This window comes from Gymnodraco acuticeps, unplaced genomic scaffold, assembly GCF_902827175.1.
Source record: "Gymnodraco acuticeps unplaced genomic scaffold, fGymAcu1.1, whole genome shotgun sequence".
Classification (NCBI taxonomy): domain Eukaryota; kingdom Metazoa; phylum Chordata; class Actinopteri; order Perciformes; family Bathydraconidae; genus Gymnodraco; species Gymnodraco acuticeps.
This window is the reverse complement of record NW_022991654.1, coordinates 136088-151607: the sequence shown is the minus strand read 5'-3', so window position 1 is coordinate 151607 and position 15520 is coordinate 136088.

Here is a 15520-nt window from a genome sequence, read left to right as displayed (position 1 = left end):
ACAAAACATATATTTACTATGCTTTACTCAAAGCCACCAGACTGGAGTCAAACTGTAGTATTTTTAACACACATGACAAACAAAAGCTCTTAAAAAACATCTCTGAACTACTGCTATAACTTCATTTAAGAAAATCATTTAAAATGACATATGAATGATCATAATAATATTATGAATTCCCAAAGGGGTAAAGAAACTACAAACAACCATAACTTAATTTATGCAATTTTTCATGCTAAAAACTATATTTGAAAACGCATGATTTTAAAAGCTTTTGAAAAGACCAAAACTAGATATGACACCTTCTCAGTTTCACAAACATCGGCTTGTTAAAATTGTTTTGCAATCCAATTGAAACCAGTTTATACCAAGAGCACACTGACATTAAATCCAAACTGCCCAGCCGTCTGAAACAAAACATTTTGTTTTAAAATGTCAGTGAAGGTCACAAAAGAAAATCTCCTGTGAAATATCTCCCCTTGCAACAAAACCGAAGGCTATGAATGAGGTAGGGACATATGCACCGCTGTATGAAAATAATATTGCAATATGAATTAAACACACCACAATTGATCATACCACCACTCAGGACAATTTCTGATTTATTAACATGTGCTTGTAAAATTCAACAGTAAATTATGGATACACCAACACACACACGCACCACACACACACCACACACACACAACACACACATACACACACACACAGTGATATGGTGATTCTTATCAGTAGAAGCCAAAGCAGCCCAAGGCGTGCAATAGTCATCACATAGAGCGGCTGCCTTGTTTGGTTTATCTGAATGAGAGGAAGCACTTAGGGGCTGTTTTCATCTTATTGTTGTTGCACAGGACAGACACACAGATGCACTGAGACATCCATCGAACTGATTATTGGTGTGTGTGTGTGTGTGTGTGTGGTGTTGTGTGTGTGTGTGTGTGTGTGGTGTGTGTGTGTGTGTGTGTGTGTATGTGTATGTATGTGTGTGTGTGTATGTGTGTGTGTGTGTGTGTTGTGTTGTGTGTGTGTGTGTGTGTGTGTGTGTGTGTGTGTGTGTGTGTGCGTGCCTGCGTGCGTGTGTGTGCGCGTGTGTCGTTGGAGTGGGATAGTGGGAGTTGTGTTAACATACGTCCAAGTTCATGCAACCTGAAGCCTTTGTCATAATAAACACAGGTGTGCTTCACCATTAGTTTTCTGACTGTGTGTGTGTGTGTGTGTGTTGTGTGTGTGTGTGTGTGTGTGTGTGTGTGTGGTGTGTGTGTGTGTGTGTGTGTGTGTGTGTGTGTGTGTGGTGTGTGTGTGTGTGTGGTGTGTGTGTGTGTGTGGCAAGGGGAGTGAAAGGGGGAGGTGGGAGTGAGCCCTCTTGTTGTATTTCAAGTTCACCCAGAGTTCCCACGCTGTTATTTTCTGCACGGCTGTCTTTGTTCTACCGGTCTCATCACATGTTGTGATTAGTAGGGCCTTTCAGGGGCCGCCCTTTGAAGGTGAGGGCCCGCTACACGACATCATCAAATCCCCACCCTCCTCCGCCTCCCACCCTCCTCCCCTCTTCTCCCGCTTCAAATCAGGCCACCAAACCGACTAAAACTCGAGGCCAAAGTAATCAGTGGTGCTGTGACGGTTCACCTCTGTTGCTCTCTCTCCACTTTCTCCCAATTCCCTGTTTTCATATATTTCCCTCTGTCTTGCTTTCTTGATTTTTCTTCCAATCTTCTCAATCATTCGTTGCTTAAGAGATTGAACCCAAATGGTGTCTCTCCAAACCCTGTCTTAAGCTAGCAAATTATCCCAAATAAAAGTCCAAAGGGGAGACAGAGACATTTCTTTGAATGTTGGATCATCGTGATATTTTTGCCAGAAAATGATACTGCTCATGTCTGTTGCCCTCTTGCACTTTGCAATCAAAAATGACTTGAATTTCAGTTTATTATCAAGCCACAAGCGTATATCTTTCAGCAACAACATGTCATCAGATGTGAATTGAGTCTAGACTGTCTTACCAAAAGGAATGGTTGGTGTGCACGCAGGCTTTGAAGTAGTTTTAAGGCGTATCCACCAATAATTTCACTTCACTGCTGTACACAGTCCATATTTTCTGCATTAACTGTAATACCTTATGCTGTATATATGTTCACAATGGTCCACATGTCATCAGGTGTTTAGCTGTATATGTTTGTTTGGATTTGATTTCCTGCAAAGGGCTAGTGTGGATGTACATGACTTCAGTGAGTGTAAATGAAGCTGTGCTGCAGTGCTGATGGAGTGACAATGATGAATGATGTTGATATCACATTCAGGAACTCTGAGTTTCTGCTAAACCAAACAATCGCATGCTTACTGTTAACTGCTTGTGGTATTCTCAGGGGTGTCTGCCTCATAATTTCATTATAAAAAAATTGATATTATCAGACATAAAACAAAAAACACTCATTAATAAAGTTGATTATACAATGTACGCTATACAATCATTGGGTCAGAATGAGGGAAAACATTAATTTCAGAGCATGTGAACCAGCTCTGAATAATAAATTAAAGTATCAGTTAAACTTGCTCACCACTTCCTCCTCTTTGGTCAAACAAATCGGATCCTGGTTGACTCAGCTGATGACTGATATTAAAGGATAAAGCTTGTGTTTCCCATTAACATCATCCCAAATGTTCTTACCTCCTCTCCGACTTCTTTACACGATAACAAAACAATTGTAGGTTTGTATTATAAACCCCACAAAATTAAGAACTTGTAATGTTTACAACATACAAATACATTTCTTTCTTCTGACCTTAATTTGCACCAAAAAAACCCAGCAACAAATACGAAAGAAGTCCATGGGAAAGAAGTAAGTAAGACATTTCAGAAGGAGATTAAATATATGGTTCCTCGTACATCACATGTTTCCCGGACATGAAAATCACTTGAAGAGTTAATAATAGCTTTAGATAGAAGGCAAGGTCATAGTTTCAGTTTTATTGTACAAAACTTAATACACACCATGTGATATAATTAATAAACTGACATCTTCTGGAAAACTGTCGCTAAACACATCTTGCCTTGAAAAAAGTACTCGTCTTTAATTGTGATATGTAAAAAGATAAACTAATAAAAATGTTATTGCAAAGCATATTATTTCAAGTAGATTGTAGTAGACTGTAGAATTATGCTTTGTCAGACAGGTTTATAACACACTTTTTCAAATATGAAGCTACCACCAGAGAATTTTAAAGACATGAATAATACTCTCAACTTGTTCAAGTGTCTTAAAACCATATTTTATCCCTCTTTTTAAAACCCATAACTGATAAATATACTTTTTTTTAAACATCACGTTTTTTTGTAAATTGTATATTGGACCACGGTTGACTTTAAGTTTTGATGTTAGGCTAATACATACACTTCTTAAACTCAAATAACTTTCCTTTCTCAGCATATTAAGTATGTCAAATTATGCATATACATTACTCTGCACATCCAAGGGAAGTTACACACATTTTAGGTTGAGGGAGACGTTAAGTATTGTTGTTATATGCATATCTTAGGAAACCCAAATCAGCTTTTGAAGGTGTGACCCTCAGTGAGTCAGGGTGAGACACTGCGAGCTCGGCGTCTGCAGGTTAGCCACAGACAGATGTTCGTCCGCTCCAAAACAATACTGCGATCCCCTCTCTGGTGAAACCCTGCGGGGGGCGAGCCTTGTTATTGTTTATAAATAGAGCTGTGTGCACCACGGAGGAAGGCTAACTTTGTTTCCCCTGACAGGGACAGGAAGCGATGGCTAATTCTGCTCCAGACGTGTGTGACACCCGACCATTGTGCCTTAGAGAGAGAGGGGGTGAGGGAGAAAGAGACATTGTTTGAGAATGTGTGTGTGTAGGTCTTTAGTATGACAACTCAGTATTGGCCTTCAGGAGGCTGGGTTTGAAGATGTTATTGTGCTCCTGCCTCTCATTGAACATTCCCTGTGAGTTTTGTTAACAGGGTCCTTGCCTTGAAATTAATTCAACAAAGAACATTTCTGTGTGTGTGTGTGTGTGTGTGTGTGTGTGTGTGTGTGTGTGTGTGTGTGTGTGTGTGTGTGTGTGTGTGTGTGTGTGTGTGTGTGTGTGTGTGTGTGTGTGTGTGTGTGTGTATTGAGGAAGTGGAGGACGTGTCAAAGTTGACCCACTGACACTCATCTGTGTCTCTTTCTCCCATGGGAAGTGTTCAAGAGCCTCCCTCTGTCACACACACAGAAACACAAACAGAGAGAAACCAACTCGATGACACAAGACAAATGATTTCTCTCTCCTTTTGAGCTCTCGATGACTACTTTAGAGAATCTAGTTTTACTCAAGTTGGATACTTTAAAACTTGGCATTTCAAGTCTTGAAAACGATGCAAAGAAACATCTCTTAGCGTTTTGCACTGAATTTATTTTCTAAAAGCCTAACTTTACTCAACGTTAAACTAAATGTAAGGCAATCTGAATAATGTGTTTTGAGGAAGGAAATGGTGCATAATCTAAATTAAAAGGATAAGGCTGGCGTTATAGATCTATCCTTGTTGTACAAATATGTCATGCAAATACCAAAACTAACAACGTGTCATTTCACCTCTTATATTTTCTGACTTCCTGCTCTCACTCTCAAGCCCATTGGTTCCTCCTGAAGATACCAATCTCTAAAAAAGATATTAAGTATTAGGAACAGTCGACTATTTTCAGCTGTGGATTAAACTGTATGTCATCTATGTTTTTTTGTTTATAATTTTTTGAAACTAATGCAGGAAATCGAGGCATCTGGCTTTGGTTCCTGCTGACTGTTATTATATTCATTGTTGGGCATAGAAAAATGTTGCTAGCCATTTCCTTTAACACATTCATATTTTTAGAAAAAGTAAAACAATATCTCTGGACAGTACATACAGAATAAACAATGCATTAGAATAGCAACAACTCCACTCTGGTCTTGGGTGTTGATGTGAGGCACGTGTAGCACATCAGCAGATTTGACATATGTTGCACGGATCATGTCTGTGATTTTTTTTGCTATAGGAAACACAGACGACCTGAACACACCCCTTCATCTGCCCTCTCTTCATCTGCTTCCTCTGATCTTCTTTATAGTCCGCTAATCCTCAGTCTGGTACATTTGATATCTAAATTCAACAGGTGGATGGGAGGCAGCACCTTTGACTCCCATGTGTTTGATCCACTCAAGTAAAATAGAAAAAACTGAAGAACCTGCTGCTGAATATTCACAGGATGTCTCAATCAGAGCTGTCTGACTTTAATCTGGAGGTAAAGTGGGAAGTGAAGTGGCGGGTTTTGAGGGGGGTTTGGGTGTGACTCATGTCTGGAGTCGGTGAAACTCCTGGTGGGTGGTCACTGCGACGAGAGAGTGAGAGAAAGTCGTGGAGAACAAAGGCAGTTATTTAACTTTCATCTCAGCTTGAGGTGATTATTCGCTTCGAGTTTGACCCAATCACACTTTCATTCTGGCCTTGTGCCCTTGGCAAACTGGGAACTTTGTCCTGTTTTGACACTTCATACGAAGAGTGTATAGGACAAGGATAACCTGCTGCCATGCCACCGTAGTCACGAGTAGAGCAAGAAGTTCATGGTTTGTGTCTGAAGACTGACTCAGATTGCCCCAAATTTGATCCTTTGATATGGCTGCAGCGTGATCTCTTAGTCTGACATGAAGGTATGTCGGAACTGTGGAAAACAACATTCGCCTCATTCGGTTGTCAGATCTGCACACACACACACACACACACACACACACACACACACACACACACACACACACACACACACACACACACCACACACACACACACACACACACACACACACACACACACACCCACACACACATACCATGTATACATCACTTCAGGGGACATTACATTGACTTACATGTATTTCCTGGAGACTTATCCTAACCATAACCAACACATGCCTAACCCTAACCCTTACCCTTACCCTAACTCTAATCCTAAACCTAACCAAGTCTTCACCCTAAAATTAATGATTCCCCTCATGGGGACCTCCAATTTGTCCCCATAAGGGAGGCGAGTCCCCACACGTGACTGTGTAAACAGATTTAGGTCCCCACAAGTATAGTATGCTAGGCCCACACACACACAACACACACACACACACAACACACACACACACACACACACACACACACACACACACACAACACACACACTACACACACACACACACACACACACACCACACACACACACACACTCACACACACATAGACTTCTAACAGCCCACACATTTCTAATCACTCATCTTTACTCACTAATTCGATAACGAGCTTGAACAGTGAAAACATGTTTTAACGTTTGACTTTTGGCCTCACAAAAATAAAAGACATTGAGCCACGTTCAGTATCTGTGCAGTCTTGGGAGAAAGCAGCCCCCCCCCCCCCCCCCCTCTCCTGCTGCATTGAGGGGTTTGCTGCTCCTCTGACCCCGGGTAATGGTGGAGGGTCAGGAGTCAGGTTGTGTGAAGGAACCGTCTACGTCTGCAGAGCGCGTGAGGAGCGCCTGGGAACCAGAGCTCGCCGTGTGATCCCGTGAAATTGATCTCTCCAGAGGGGACCAGTGGTGTGTATTTGTATGTGTGGTGTGGTGTGTGTGTGTGTGTGGTGTGTGTGTGTGTGTGTGTGTGTGTGTGTGTGTGTGTGTGTGTGTGTGGTGTGTGTGTGTGTGTGTGTGTGTGTGTGTGTCTAGGAGGGGAGGCGACCGCGACAGGAGACAAACCAGCGGAAATGGTAGATCCCAGTGGTTGGAACATCTTGCCGTGACCAGGCGGCCCTGTCTGCATGCCTGTCTGCAGCAGGAACGATGCGAGGCAGTGGAGGGAAAAAGTTGGGACGACTTCATGCTTCATTGTCTCCTGAGACAGAGGCAAATAAGCAGATAAACCGCAGAATGGCCATTTCTCATTGTCAAAATAGCAAAAGGCAACAAAAGGCAGCACATGGCAATTACAAACCAGCAAGGAGAAGGTTGACATTTTGGGATTTAAAGGTCCCATGTCATGGCCATTTCTACTGATCATAATTCCATTGTTGAGGTCTACTAGAATAGATGTACATAGTTCAATGTTTCAAAATCACATTGTATTTCTTATACAGCATCTCTGTAGTATGTGTATTCACTCTCTGTCCTAAACACCTTGTTGGAGCTCCTGCCCCCCCTCCCTATGAGCCCACTGCACTCTGATGTGTGTGTATGTGTTATAATGGCGTTTGTTAGCAGTAATGACAAACTGTTTTGCGCTGCTCCGCCCTTTGAGACTCGAGGAGCTGACAGTTTGAGCTGCATTACTGTTTCCTGGTTGCTGCGTGGGGTCTGTGAGACAGCGAGACACGGCGAAACTCAGCCTGAACTCAGCCTGAGCACACCAACGTGAGTGTGGGACGAACTGTGAGTGGAGATCCACGCAACTGCGGCTGAGAAAATATAAGGCTGAGTGTGTGTGTGTGTGTGTGTGTGTGTGTGTGTGTGTGGCCTAGCATTACTATACTTGTGGGGACCTAAATCTGTTTACATAGTCACGTGTGGGGACTCGCCTCCCTTATGGGGACAAAATGGAGGTCCCTATAAGGAGAATCATTCATTTTAGGGTGAAGACGTGGTTAGGTTTAGGATTAGGGTTAGGGTTAGGGTAAGGGTAAGGTTAAGGGTTAGGGTTAGGTATGTGTTGGTTATGGTTAAGTTTAGGATAAGTCTCCAGGAAATGCATGAAAGTCAATGTAATGTCCCCTGAAGTGTATACATGGTATGTGTGTGTGTGTGTGTGTGTGTGTGTGTGTGTGTGTGTGTGTGTGTGTGTGTGTGTGTGTGTGTGTGTGTGTGTGTGTGTGTGTGTGTGTGTGTGTGTGTGTGTGTGTGTGTGTGTGTGTGTGTGTGTGTGTGTGTGTGTGTGTGTGTGTGTGTGTGAGGAGCTCCACGGATTACGTCACTTGGTACCAGGAAGAAAAAGAAAAATCTCCAACGAGGCGTTCTGGGGCAGCATAGACAGGTATTTTCTGGGTTAGAGTTTTACTCGCTACAGGGTGTACTTTGAGGGGTTTTGACTCTGCAGACCGTTTACATGCCAACAAAGCTACATAACACACAAGGGGTCGGGTAATAACCAGAAAAGCATGACATGGGACCTTTAAGCTACTCTCATTTGCTGCCAAGTCATATGAAAAAATGATACTGTACCATCAGGATTGGAAACGGGGATTTTGCCCTTACAAAATACTTTTAATGACGTTATTTTACTTTAGTAGTGAGAACAGATACATTTTTTCTTTCATTTAACATAATACATTAAATATTGATTGCTCAATGTAATAGCTATTAAAAGATGATATCATCTGTGTTTGGTTTCACTGTGCAACACTCTCTGCCCTCAGGTATACCAGCTTCTATTGAAATGGAGCATGTATTACGTATTACAGCACAAAGTCGTGGAAAACAACATGCCGTTTTACTGTGCTGTGTTGACATCTGTTTTACAATTAAAGCAGCTAGCATTAGCCTCAAAAGTAGCCAGATGACTTTATGTACTCTCTCAGGCTCTGAGGAAAACGAAATTGATCCGGTTGCTACTGGTTTAAGACTCTGAATCGTTCGGGGGTGTTAGTCAATTAAAATCAATGTTGATATGGCGTAATTTGAATTAAATACACTATTTAATTTAAATCAGTTTTATTCTGAAAAACCTGAAGTTCACTAACTATTAACTTAATACTTTTATTCTGAAAATTCTTCACTTCCGGTTAGCATTAGCATGTGGCGAAATGCTGCATTTTCAAACCGTGAATCAAAGGTGAAATGACATGTGATGTTGTACACTGAGCACACTGGGATTAGCACTCATTTATTACCGCTGAATAACGTTTATTAGGGAATGTTTAAATAACCACAGACACCAGAATGATATAATTTAACAACAGAATAAGGCAGGAATTGCATTGGACCCGCCCCCCGACGACGCCAGCCAATAGGAGAAGACCTCAGATGACAACAGGAAGAGCAAGCCAAGAATTGACCTCTTCCACCTGCTGCCTGGACTGACCGGTCGGATGAGGAGAGCGCCTCCACTCGCACATTTCATTTGTACACCACCGCATCTTTTGTGTAATTAAATGCTGTTAACTTTTATAAGCTTCCCTTGACTCTTTTCAGTCTCTCCTGCCTTCAGGGTTCTAGAATACACTAACAGGGGTCAGTCTATTCACAGGTCTTCTACTTGCAGTGATGGATTTTTACAACAAATAAGTTATATTTCAGCTGTTTTCAAGATACAAAAAATGACTTCTTCATTTAAAACATCCACAATTCGATCACAAGTGGGACAACAATTTAGTCTGCTGAGGAAGACTGTTTTAAGGTCTCAAAGCACCAGAGCATCTTCTAAAACATTGTGACGTGTCTTTAAAATGAGTTTAGATTGGGAGGAGTAGTAAGCAAGATACACATGGGAAAAGGTTGTTGTTGTTGTGTGTGTGTGTGTGTGTGTGTGTGTGTGTGTGTTTGTGTGTGTCTCAGTATCTCAGAGACAGACCCCTCCAGTGAATGAGGCCTGGCTGCTCTTTCATCTTCAGCATCTGTTATTCTTCTTACAGAGCTCAGTCTGCTCTGCATAGTTAGATGCAACCACTTCAGTCATATCTGCAGGCTGGTTATGGCAGCTACAAATCCAATTCCTTCTCGTGCTTGTTCAATCACAGAGGGATCTTATGAGCTCTTTTTTTGTCTGTCTGCTCCCTCCCGTAGGCTTTGTACAGACATTTCGGAACAATCACATCTATTAGTAGGGACTTGTGATGTCTGATCCCTCCGCTGCACATGGGGCCGGCGTGGAAATGCGGCGCACCCCGTCGACAAATTCCTTGAGGTTTGCTAAAAAGAGAGACAGAAAATGTGTCAAGAATTTACCACAGCTTTGAAGCAATGCCATGGATGTCTCTCAGAATTTATGTCCCCTGTGTTGTTAAGTGAATGGTGGTGATGCTAATGGAAGGTGTCACATCAAACAGACCAACGAGAAATATGTGCACATTGCTTTTATAAAGAAACAATGCAATCGAGGAGAAAAGAGTACAAATTCAGGCATGTGTTTTCCTTTTATTATGCAATGTGCTGTATACCACCTACGAGTATGATTAACAATATAAATGTGAATCCATCATCAGTGGAGTGTTTGGTGAATGTTAACAGAAACATGTGTTTTAAAATAGCGTTGTGTGAAATGTATTATATGGCCATATTTCAGAATGCAACATAACATTTGTATGGCTGGTCCTATACTTGTTGTGCTATTTATATGTTATGCCCTGCCTGGTCTTATCACAAGCTACAAATATAAAATATATATTATTTAATTGATTCATTATTGTTCGAATATTATTCTTATTACAGCATATTCAACAATATAATCATACGTTTGTGTAGATTGCATGAACTTTAATTGTAGTTTTTATGGTTCTTTTACCCTGTTTTTCATATCACTGAAAGCATAATATTGTTGTTTAATTGTATTTTTTTATAGACACAGTATCCTTTCTAACATTTTATCTGTATACAGTATGACATGTATTATATTAAAATGTGTGCACACAACCCCTGTCTGTCGGTCTGTAAAGCCCCCTGAGACAAATGTGTAATTTGTGATATTCGGCTAAATAAATACAATTTCATTCGTTGATCGTTATTTTTCCATGGTTCTATGTTCATTCATCTCTCAAAGTTATAGGTAATCAGAATTGGTTGTTTTTGATGGGAGCATTGTCATTTCAATTATTGTATGAATAAATACATGTTTCATTGATATCATATACAGCCTAATTTTTCTGTCATTAAAAAACATATCTTGACCTAAAAAAGCTTTGCTAGATTATGATTCTCACAACATGTAAAACAGCTTATGATATTAAAAAATGTGATGAAAAGAGTGTTTAATTTGCTGATGACATCACAACCAAGTCAAATCCAGGGGGGTATACTACGAAGCAGGATTTTCGCTTAGCCGGCTAAATTCAGGGAAAACTCCGGCTTTCCGGTCCTACGAAGCTGGTTCTCTTTTTAGCAGGCTAGATCTCCATGGTAACTTATGCTTAGCGGCTAACCTGGTCGGGACCAGGTTAGGTTGCAGGCTAAGAGCTCAACTCAGTGAAAGCACTGCCTGCTGACCAATCAGAGCTCAGTGTGCGGAGTTTAAAGCGATCAAGTCATATTACAGGAGAAAGGAAATACCGAAATACTGCCGTCGCAGGAAAGACGGCCGGCAAAAATCACCGACTGTGTGAACGTGAACATTAATAGAATATCACCTCCCATCTTCAGAGCAATCTGACTATTATAACATTAGCGTTAAGAAAGCTTACTTAAATATCTGCCACAACATAAGTAACCGGATCAGAGTAACATTAAGTAGCCTACAGTCCGCAGCATATCATTTCATAATGTATTATTTCACATACAGTGACGTCACGAGCTACCCACAATGCAACACGTGCCATATAAATATATATAAATGCGCCATTTTCCTGGAGGTGCTAATATCCTGGAAGTGCAAATATAAACAGCTAGCTCACTAGCCAGGCAGAGCGCAGTAGGTTTTTTTCCTGAATTAACGACCGAAGAAATCGCTGCATGTCTTCGGATTACATCTCTGGACTTGAGGGGTGTGCTTTAGGTCGTTACCAGCGTAAACTAGAGCTGTGTGGTTTGTTACAGACTGCCTGCAGATGTATGGAAAAACGACAGTGGCCTTCGTCGAATTTGGCTGCATCTACGTCTAATTTCTGGAAATACCAGGTGAATACCCCACTTGTCACAATAATATTATCATGCCATTGCATATATGTGGTATTTTAGAGTTGACTAGATATTGATTAAGGCAATAGACTATGATATTCAGTACAGGAAGCTTAGCAACACCTAGACGGTGTACGGCTGCTTGCACCTCGCGTAAAACGGCGCAGACCGGAAGTACGGTGTCGCGCTCGGCCCAATACCCGTATGTGTGTGTGAAAGAATCATATTTTCTTATCTGAGTCAGCTGAGCCCTATCTGGCCGTGCAACACTCACAGTGTCACTGTATGCAGAAGTATTATTTTAAGCAACACATTAAGTTGACGAAACACTCGAGACAAATGTAATTAAAGTCAAATCGTGTTTTAGACGGGGCAGTGATATCATAAACCTGTTAATGTACGCATTCAAACACTTTTTCTTTTGCCAGCTGTATTCACCTAGCAGGTGCAGACTATGTGGCTTTTATCCTGGATAAAGTGTTTAAGTCATGGATGTTTAAAGTTTAACTTCTTCATTTTTGACTAGTATTAAAGTTCACTTTTCATTCAGGAAGTATGACACTGCGCTGTCAGTACGCTTCTCCATGTTTCTGATTGGTCGAATGCTCCAAATACCACCCCTTTCATGTGAACGCGCACCTAACTAGATAGGACACGGCTGGCTTGAGCGATCCACTTGATAACCCGCGTCGTAGTACAGTTTAGCGAGAGCGCGTATGTTTTGGATTAGGCCAACCGGCTAACTCAAACATATCTAGGTTAGGTTGAACCAGCTTCGTAGTATAGGCCCCTGGTTTGTGGGAAGTCACACACTCACCGGGCTTACGTGTTGTCATTACATCACTCAGAGGCCAACTCAAAACATTAATTAGACAGACTTCCCCGGCTTGTTTGCTTTTGGACTTGTGAGTGACGTGTGTAAGCATTTGTGTGCATGCATGCACGTGTGTATTTGTGCATGCTCCTCTGTGCTTTGTGTGTGGTGGCTAGGATTTCAGTTTGGGTTCGCTCACCAAGTTTGGGCTTTGCTGTGTGTGTGTGTGTGTGTGTGTGTGTGTGTGTGTGTGTGATGTGTGTGTGTGTGTGTGTGTGTGTGTGTGTGTGTGTGTGTGTGTGTGTGTGTGTGTGTGTGTGTGTGTGTGTGTGTGTGTGTGTGTGTGTGTGTGTGTGTGTGTGTGTGTGTGTGTGTGTGTGTGTGTGTGTGTGTGTGTGTGTGTGTGTGTGTGTGTGTGTGTGTGTGTGTGTGTGTGTGTGTGTGTGTGTGTGTGTTTTGTCACAGGGTGGTTAGCGTAGGGCTGATTGCTGTTTATTTGGTCTGTGGGTTGGCCTAACAGTCAGGAGCTACTGACAGCTCTGTTTTCATTGGGTCCCTGCGGCCGGACCAACACTAACACTCGGGTCCCGCTCTTCCCTCTGTCCCCCGCACCCCGAGACCCCCACACCAAGCTTCCTGTCTGTGATTCGAAATAACATACAGTAAATCAATATGACTACAACAAGAGATTTTCCTAATTAAAGCCAAAAAATACTGAGAGAGATCTGTTTCAATTAGAACCTTAAACTGAATAATTTCAGAGATGAAATGTAAAGCTGCTTAGGTGATTGTGTGTAAAACCTTCAGAATAACTTCACAACTACAATTTGATTTGTGTACATTTACTTAAGGTTAACATAAATGGATTGCTGTATATTAGTCAAGTGCAGTGAATGATTGACACTGAAACCAGTTTTTATATCGAAGAAAGAAACTGGGAAAAAGCTCTATGTTAATTGACTGTATTCAAATAATAAGTTAGATGATAAAATATTGCAAGATAATAAATAAATAAATAAGATACAAAAAAGATGTTGATTAAAAAAGTCACTTTCAAAAAACTGCCTATACAGTAAAACAACTAACCAGGTTTGAAAATAAATAAAATGTTCTTCAACTATTTATTTTTACAGTTTACAAGTGTTGAATTGACCATCGAACCCCTCTCAACACGACTTGTCGGCCCCGGCACACACTGATGTAAGATAAACACACACACACACACACACACACACACACACACACACACACACACATGCTGACATGCTCAAGATGGTAAATGGTACATGAACACTTAGTCAACCATGAAATGTGACCCTGTCTTGGCCTATACACACACACACACACACACACACACACACACACACACACACACACACCAGTAAAGAGGTCACCGCTTGGCGCTTTACCATCTGGTGGTCAGACCCCCACCACACACACTCACACATAATGATATAATAATAACCTGTACTGTCCTCAGCACTGGACTACCAAGGCTGTCTCCTCCTCACCCAACACTCACCCAACACTACTACTGAACCTGTTACACACACACACACACACACACACACACACACACACACACACACACACACACACACACACACACACACACACACACACACAGCTGACATCTCCCTTAGCTGAGGAGAGTATTTGGGGAGGAGGGGAGCGGGTGGGGAGATGGGACGGCTGTGGGTGTGTGTGTGTGTGTGTGTGTGTGTGTGTGTGTGTGTCCCTGCAGTAACGGCTGCTCCCGGCCGTCCACACAGCTGTCTGCAGGACACACTCACACACACTGAGCGGCTGTGAGAGATCCCCCCCACGACTGCTTCCCAGGCCTGTGACGGAGAGAAAGGAAAAGGAGGGGAAATGACTGGAAAGGATTCCACACGACCGTACACACACACAAACACACAGACACACTTACACAGCAACAACGACACGTACAACGTTATGCATACATGTACACACACATTATCTTGCACTGACAAAACTGGTCAACGTTGTACTCCACCTGCTCCTGAATGAGCATGCAAAGTTGTTTTTTTAACAAAGTTTTATAAAGTTTTAATAAAGTTTTAAAAAGTACTTTTAGGATTTATTTTTCAGGTTTGGGTCATTATTTCATATTGGTGGGATATCTTGAAACACTACGAAATCTGTATAATGTACGTATGTTGGCAACTTATATCCTTAATGAGTAACATTTTGAGAGTTTGATGGGCACTGTTGATATTATTTGTTATATTTGTCTTGTTTTTCGTTGGTCTGAAAACACTTCTTGTATTAATGTTACTGTCGGCTTGATCTTTGTCTTTCAGATAACTCTGTCTAACCTGGAAGTTTGTTTAAAACATGTCAACCATGTTGTACTTTAAAAAGGCAACTTTCCACTGGAGACAACTGTTGGCAGGTAAAGGGAGGAGGTTTGAAGCTGATCTTCCAACTATTTGACTGGTCAACACATCCTCACTCCCAGGTCGGCCTATGTTGACGTTATGTCAAGTCCTGTGTCGGCTTTTTCCAACGCAAGGGGGGGGGCCTTAGCATCCATTTTCAGCTTTCCGGGATGTCCATATGCTTTTATGGACGCTCATGGAAGCACGGCATTCGTTTGTGTCGGCTGCCCTTAAAGGCAATGTGAGCGTCCATTCTCATTGGATAACGGAGAATTGTACACCCGGAAGTAAGTATTCCCCTTACTGTCGATTGATTTTACAGTGATATCTGCACTACTCATCGACTAAAAAACACCAGATTATCCTTGTTAATTACACAACATTGATTGGTTTAAATTGTGTGCAATGCTTTTGTATTTTTCCCCTTCGATTCGGAGAAACAAATATTTTTTCGGAGTAAAGGATGGCAGAAGAAACTACACTACCCAG